Source organism: Bombina bombina, chromosome 1 (genome assembly GCF_027579735.1).
Source record: "Bombina bombina isolate aBomBom1 chromosome 1, aBomBom1.pri, whole genome shotgun sequence".
Taxonomy (NCBI): domain Eukaryota; kingdom Metazoa; phylum Chordata; class Amphibia; order Anura; family Bombinatoridae; genus Bombina; species Bombina bombina.
This window is the reverse complement of record NC_069499.1, coordinates 846,002,995-846,010,774: the sequence shown is the minus strand read 5'-3', so window position 1 is coordinate 846,010,774 and position 7,780 is coordinate 846,002,995.

The window sequence follows — 7,780 nt, the reverse complement described above, 5'->3', positions numbered from 1 at the left end:
GTGCCCTGTCCACAAACGAGTGGGGAGTATCCGGGTACTGCAGCTCCGCTGCGCACTACTCTGCAAAGATCATAAGAGGTGCCAGAGATACATTAATAAAAAAGGGTTGAGGTGTCAATACAGGCCCAGATTTGAGTAGAGGGCCTAGTTGGGGAACTGGTGTGTGCATGTACGGAGCCCATAAACCTGGCCCATACCATAGGGGAATGAGAGCTGAACTATCCAGTGTGGGTAATATGGGCCGTGGGGCATCACAAAAGACCTGTGTGGGATGTGGAGCTCATAATAAGCCAATAGCCATTTCACATCAGGCACTAACTAAAGGCGTTAGGCAAAAAAGGCAGCAATGCATGGATGTGGGGATGAGTGATGTCGGTTTTGATGCGGATGCATTTGATATGAATGAGCTGGTTGGAGTGAATGAACACATGATATCTACCCCCTCCCGCGGACGCGGCAGGGGTTAATTGGTGGCTGGCCTGGATACTCCCCTCTCCTTTATCTCTCCCTTGCAGGAAGCAATGAGTGCCCCAGATGGTGCAGACACTCCAGGACACTGGCAGGCTTCTACGCCATCTAGCAGCACAAACGACAGAGCTGGGACGGCCAGGGCCGCAGAGCCCGTGGAGGGGACATCGAGACCACCCCCAGCAAGTGGAGGACCATCCACCTCTACAGCGGGTGAGACATCTACATTGCACCTCATAGAGACATTTAGTGGGGACTCTCGCACAGACTCAGGTGGGGGAAAGAAGCTAGGGCTCAATAGCAAAGGGCAGAGGCGCATGTTCAGAATGCTGAAACTACTCGTAGTGGATCGCAACCAGAATAGGGATCTAGCTCCAGCAGGGCGTCCGCACACTGGAGCATTGCCTGTCACTGCTCAAGTAACATCAGAGGCCGGGGCCAGGAACACAGCCAGCAATCAGCCACAAGATAGTGTAGTCACTGCATGGAGAGTAGCAGTGCAAGGGGACTCTTACCCTTGTAAGATCCATTCCCTTCATGCGCACTTAAAGGCGAAGACAGTCCAAAAGATCAGGGACCATAGATACGTTAATATGTTTGAGCTATCCCTAGAGGCCCATAAAGAAAAGGAGCACAGTGAGGACGGGACAGGGCCTAAAAAGATCCAGCGCCCTGACACCTTTGAGGAGTGGCGGCGATGTATCAAAAGACCCGAGTCTGCAGTTGATATAATTAAATTCACTGATCATTGAATATATCTATAACAAGTTTGGGGAGGGGATGTGGAGATCTTACGACAGTGAGTTGGTAAACCCATCCTTAATTTCAGGGTGAAGGACCTGGACCAGCCCAGAAAAAGGGGCTTCGGTGGGCCTCCCCGAGCGCTCAGGGTTTTGCAAGCAAAAGGGTCCCATTAAGGGCAGAGGCAGGGAATGTTGGTGGTACAGCGAAAAGCAGTGTGACAAGGGAGCATCCTGCTCCTTTCGTCACGCCTGCATGTACTGCGGTTGGCAGTACCCGGACACAGACTGCCCAAAGAGAAAACAAGGTGTACCAATAGAGGACCACAAAAAGGGGGAGCTAACCAAAAGGGCTCCAACCCCGCTGAAGCTGGCCGCAATTCGGCCGTGGTTGGCTGCCTACCGGGATCAGGAGGCCGCTGACCTGCTTCTAGAGGGTATTGGGTTGGGTTCAGGATCCCCACACAGGGAGTGGTGCGAGGATCTATCATTCACAAGAATCTAAAATCAGCATACGAGTTCTCAGTGGAGGTTAGAACTAAGCTGGTGAAAGAACTTTCCCTAGGTCGCTTTGCGGGCCCGTTTAGTGAGCCACTGCTTCCTTCCTTGGTGATATCCCCGCTGGGAGTGGTTCCTAAAAAGAAACCCGGTAAGTTTCGGCTTATCCAACACCTATCCTACCCAAAAGGTAGCTCCGTGAATGACGCTATTGATCTGGACGTGAGTTTGGTCAGGTATCAGTCGTTTGACCAAGCTTTAGAGCTAGTCAGGGGGGCCGGCCCACATGCGCTGTTAGCTAAGCTCGACATAGAGTCCGCATTCAGATTGCTTCCCATACACCCCTCATCGTTTGTGCTGATGGGTTGCAAATTTGAGGGGCACTATTAAATTGACAAATGTCTTCCGATGGGGTGCTCAATATCCTGCGCATACTTTGATGCCTTTAGCACATTCTTGCACTGGGCGGTGGTCACGGCAGGGGGAGGGGGCGCTGTTGTGCATTATCCTTGATGACTTCTTGCTGGTGGGTATCGCCAACTTGCGGGAATGTGCTAGGCTGATGTCGGTAATGAGGGAACTGATGGCAGAATTCGGGGTACCCCTAGCAGAAGATAAGACACAGGGACAATGCACCAGGTTAACATTCTTGGGCAGTGGAGAAAGTCCATAAGATGCTTGTAGCAGTCACGGAAGTGGCTGCAGCGTAAGCCATAAGTGTGAAGGAATGCAGTGGTCTACACAATTTTTCAAGCAAAGTAATATTCATGGGTCGGGCGTTCAATAGGAGGATGGCAGCTAAGCTTACCGCCCAACCGCACGCGCAGCCTATAAGGGTATCAGAGGACATGCGCGCAGATCTAAGGGTGTGAGAACAATTTCTTATACACTTTAATGGGACGCTGCTATGGCGCTCGCCTCAAGCTTCTAGTCAGGCTATCCACCTCTTCACTGATGCAGCAGGCGCGTTCAGCTACGGTGCATACTTGGATGGGAAATGGAGCGCTGAGCCATGGCCCACGTCATGGATTCAGGCGGGATTGACAAGGAACCTAACGCTATTAGAGCTTTTTCCAATTGTGGTAGCTGTGGAATTATAGGGTCCTTCCCTGTGGAACCGATACATAGTTTTTTGAACTGACAATGTCAGCATTGTTTTTTCAATTAACAGACTGTCGGCATGCTCCCCAGTGGTGGTTACATACATACGTCACCTAGTTTTGAGATGCTTGCAATACAACATTCACTTCACAGCGAGACACGTCCCAGGGGTGAATAACACCCTTGCAGACGTGTTATCACGATTTCAGTAGGATCAGTTCCGTAGGTTAGCATGGTAAATGGCTTACCCTGTTTCCCATCTATTTGGCAGTTAGCGGGGCATGGAACTCCATCCAGAATCTAGTTTGGGTGTCACTGGCATCAGCCACCTGGCAAGCCTACTCTCAGCATTGGTAGGAATGGGAGAGCTACTGCGTAGCTCACAGGTTCTCTGTAGCAGAAGGTCCACAGGCTTCAAGTTCCTTGAAATGCTAGCTAGTCTAAATGAGCGAAACGTAAAAAAGGGAGCCGTGTCATGTAAGCTAGCAGCCATATCTTTTTTTAGCAACCTTTTGGAATATCCCAATGTCACCAAAGGTTTCCTAGTGAGGCAAATCGTCAAGGGATGGGGCAGGTTAGAACGCAGGGTCAATGACACGAGAGAACCTGTCACTCTTCAGCGGCTGGGCAGATTGTTGGGTGCACTGGAAACGGTGTGCTCGGACGCATACGAAAGGGCACTATTTCGTTGCACGTTTTCGCTAGCCTGTGCTGTGTCCGGGTGAATTGGTAGCAGCATCTAAGCTTGCGGTGGGAACAGGACTTCAAACATCACGTCAGATGCATGGGAAATAACATGTTGCTGTTCATTCTGCGTTCAAAGACTGACCAGGAAGGGAAAGGGTCATAGTTGGACCCCCTCGTCATCTGATACTTGCCCGGTAGGTCTGTCTCTGGCATTCATGGCGATGCATCCACCGGTGGCACCGCAGTTTCTAGTGCATGTAGACGGGGTAAACCTGTCTAGATATCAGTTTGCCGCGGTCTTGAAGAAAGCAGTAACAGTGGCGGGTATGGTTGACTGTAAAATCACTCCTCATTCATTCCACATAGGAGCTGCCACCAGCATGGCAGCATTGGCTTGGTAATCAGACTCAAAAAGCTAGGGAGGTGGAGGTCCCATCGGTACAAACTATATGTGCGCCCCCCATCAGAGGATTAGGTGAAAGACTGAGGGGGGGATTCATGTTGTCCGAGGCTGCCTAATAATTGCTGCTAAGTTTTCATCTATAACCATTCTAATCTGTTTTAGGTAATATCAGGGGCCCTACACGCATATGGATCGTAGGGCACTCCTACGTACACCGGGCAGCATTGCAGACAATAATTTCCCTCCCTGATGGGCAGCTGGTTGGGTCGAAGAGGCTTACTGTAGAATGGTTTACCTGCCCTACTACAAGATGCCAAATGCAGATGGGGCCAGCCCAATATTATCCTCCTTCACATGGGGGGTAATGACCTTGGGTCTGTATTGGGGTTAGACTGCATTAACATAATGAGGTCTGACGTGAGATGGATTTGTGCCACTTCTCCAGGCGTAAGGTTGGCCTGGTTCAACATTATTCCCCAGCTACAGTGGAGATACTTTCCCACGCCAAAGACAGCTTATAGGGTAAGGAAAAAAGTGAATAGAGAGCTGGGTAGAGCAGTCATGGCCACAGGAGGTTTTGTGGTCTGCCACAAAAGGATTTCAGCTGGCAGGAAAGAACTTTATCGTCCAGACGGAGTGCACCTGTCCGATGAAGGGCTGCTAATCTTCATGGCTGACTTTAAAAGGGCCTTAGTTATCCATATTTAGTATTTGTGGCAGCAAGAGGCCATCATTCCATAGTAAAGCCTGTCTCTTGTGGCGGGAGGTCGTGGCCATAAATATCTGACGGCAGAGTCTCTAGGGGTGACAGTCAGGCTAATGGGCAGGGGGACGTCCCCAGGTTGTGACCTGGAGGTACCCCACCCCGGCGGGACTGCTGACGAGAAGATCCTTTAAGACATTTGCGCCTCCTAGACGGAATGGGGCGGAGCCTCATTTTGGGGCTCCCTCTTCCAACCTTTCATTTCCAACAACACCTGGACCGACCTCTAGTCATATGGAGCCAATATTTTGCTAGGCCTCGAATGCCGCCACCAGTTATTGTTTAGAGTTATGACTTCAGTTGAAGTTGGGTTTATTTAAAGTTAAATAAACGTGACCATGATATGGTCTTATACCCAGCTCTCTGTGTCTGTATTGTAAGTTATGTTATTTAGGTTAAAGGGAAACTGAACCCAAAGTTTTTCTTTTAGGATTCAGATAGAGCATGCCATTTTAAGCAACTTTCTAATTTATTCCTATTATCAAATTTTCTTAATTCTCTTAATATATATATTATATATTTTTTTAAGTAAACAACCCAAAGTATTGATCTAGGCCCATTTTGCTTTTTGGTAATTAGAATGCCGCTAATTGCAGCTGCGCACCACACTTCTATATTTCCCCGGCAGTGAAGGGGTTTATCAGGCAGCTTGTAAGGTTAATTTTAGCGTTAGTGTAGAGATTACCCTCCCATCTGACACCTCCCACCTCCTGATCCCTTCCAAACAGCTCTTATCCCACCCTCACCCCCCCATCTTAGGTACTAGGAGAGAGTCTGCCAATATTAAAGGGACAGTCTAGTATAAATTAAACTTTCATTATTCAGATAGGACTTATAATTTTAATCAACTTTCCAATTTACTTTTATCATCAAATTTGCTTTTTTCTCTTGGTATTCTTAGTTTAAACTAAACATAGGTAGACTCATATGCTAATTTCTAAGCCTTTGAGGGCTGCTTCTTATCACACGCTTTTAAATCTCTTTTCAACACAAAGAGACAGAAAGTACACATGGGCCATATAGATAACACTGTGTTCAGGCACAGAAAGTTATTTAAGATCTAGCACAAACCAATGCTAAATTTAAGACAATAGATAATAAACAGTCACAGTCATGTGATCAGGGGGCTGGAAGAAGGTTCCTAGATACAAGGTAATCACAGAGGTAAAAAGTATATTAATAAAACTGTGTTGGTTATGCAAAACTGGGGAATGGGTAATAAAGGGATTATCTATATTTTAAAATAATAACAATTCTATGGTAGACTGTCTCTTTTTCTTTTTTTCTGCAATGTAGGTTCCCTCCTTATCCTCCATGATCCCTCCCACACAGCTCTCTAACCCTCCCCCTCTAATTATGTCCACCATCTTAGGTACTGGTAGCTGTCTACCAGTACCTATAAAATACCTTAAAAGGACAATTAACTCAAAAAATTTCTTCCATTTAAATAGTTCCCAATGATCTATTTTACCTGCTGGAGTGTATTAAATTGTTTACAAGTAGCTCCTAATTTTGACCTTTGAAATAGCTGATTTAGCTTGTGGTTTCCCAACCTATACTGAACGTTTTCATACTGGAGTCTCAGCTATTGAATATCTAAAGTAAACACAGCCAGCAGAAGAAATGACACTCCCAGTGTGCACGATAGTTAAGTAATAAAATGCATCATTATTCATTGTTCTATGTATTGAGCTTTAGTTTTCCAGACAAATATAAGATAAGGAAGCAAGTGTGTGTACACAAACTGATAACATAATGAGATCTGAGATTACCTGAAACTCAACCCATTGTAATAGGCTGTGGTTTAAAAGCACAAAACCAGCTAACTTCATATACACAAATAAACCTGAAAATGCAATTTCTTAAACATTTTATACTCTGCAGCTGGTTTAACAAGTCATTGAAAATACATTAATATAAAAACAATTTTACAGTGCACTGTCCCTTTAATATGTATATATATTTTTCTGTAGTGTACTGGCCCCTGCACCTTGCCCCCCTCCATCAATTAATAGTTAGGGACCACCCACCTTTTTTCTGTAGTGTTGCTCCCCATCCCTTTTGTTATTTTTTTCTGTATTGTAGGGCCATCCCACTCCCTCCCCTCTCCACTGCTGGACCACCCACCCATGTTCTAGATTCCCTCCCGCCGTCACCAGCAGATCATCGTTCCAGACAGTGACACACAGAGTGTCAACGTCTGTAACAATCTGACATCTGCCTTTATATGGAACCGTAGCATTGATCGTGCTCCGGTTCTATATGCAGGCAGATGCTATGAGTTTAGGAACTCCAGCGCTCGGCAGGGATTAAAGATTGCATAGTAGACAGATTTACATTGTACAAATTCCTTGGCACAACAATTCAACATGATTGAAAATGGGACGGTAATATTTTACTATATTTAAAAAGTCAATGTTTGAACTTGAAAGTCAAAATTTGGCTTGTCAAAAATGGTTAACTTGTTTTTTATTCAGCCATCATCGTATTAGTTTTATCATCCTCTATTTAAACCTGGTATTGCTCTGCTACATTATCATTAAAGGAGAAACTACAATGAAATCTGCAAAAAAAATAGTAATAATAATAATTGAGTGAAACCGTATTTCTCTCAAGGATGAATAAGAGAGTTGGAAATGTTCTGATTCATCTCAACCTGGCCATTGCTTTTTTTAGTCGTCATTTTTATGGTAGGCCAAGGTTGAGAGTTTTACAAACTCGGACAAACGGTTTTCTGAATAGATTTTTTCCCCCCCAGGCTATTAAAAGAGCAAACAGGAATATTAATATTTCACTTTTGCTAAGATAAATTACACTTTAGTTACTCTTTGTGAATATATTTGATGATTATATTTTACACTGATTGTATTTGTTTGTTCATTGTCACCTTTGCACCATGAAGATATTGATATTTATAGGATATATATATATATATATATATATATATATCCCCATTTTTTTTGGGGGGGGGGGATTATACGTGGCAACCTACAGTATGTCATTTCATTACCTTTAGCCACTTGCTTATTTGAACTTATTTTCCAGAAATTGGACACACACCAAAAAAAAAAAAAGGACTGGAAATTACTAAATTAAGAGGTAGAGTAGGGTGATCAGATC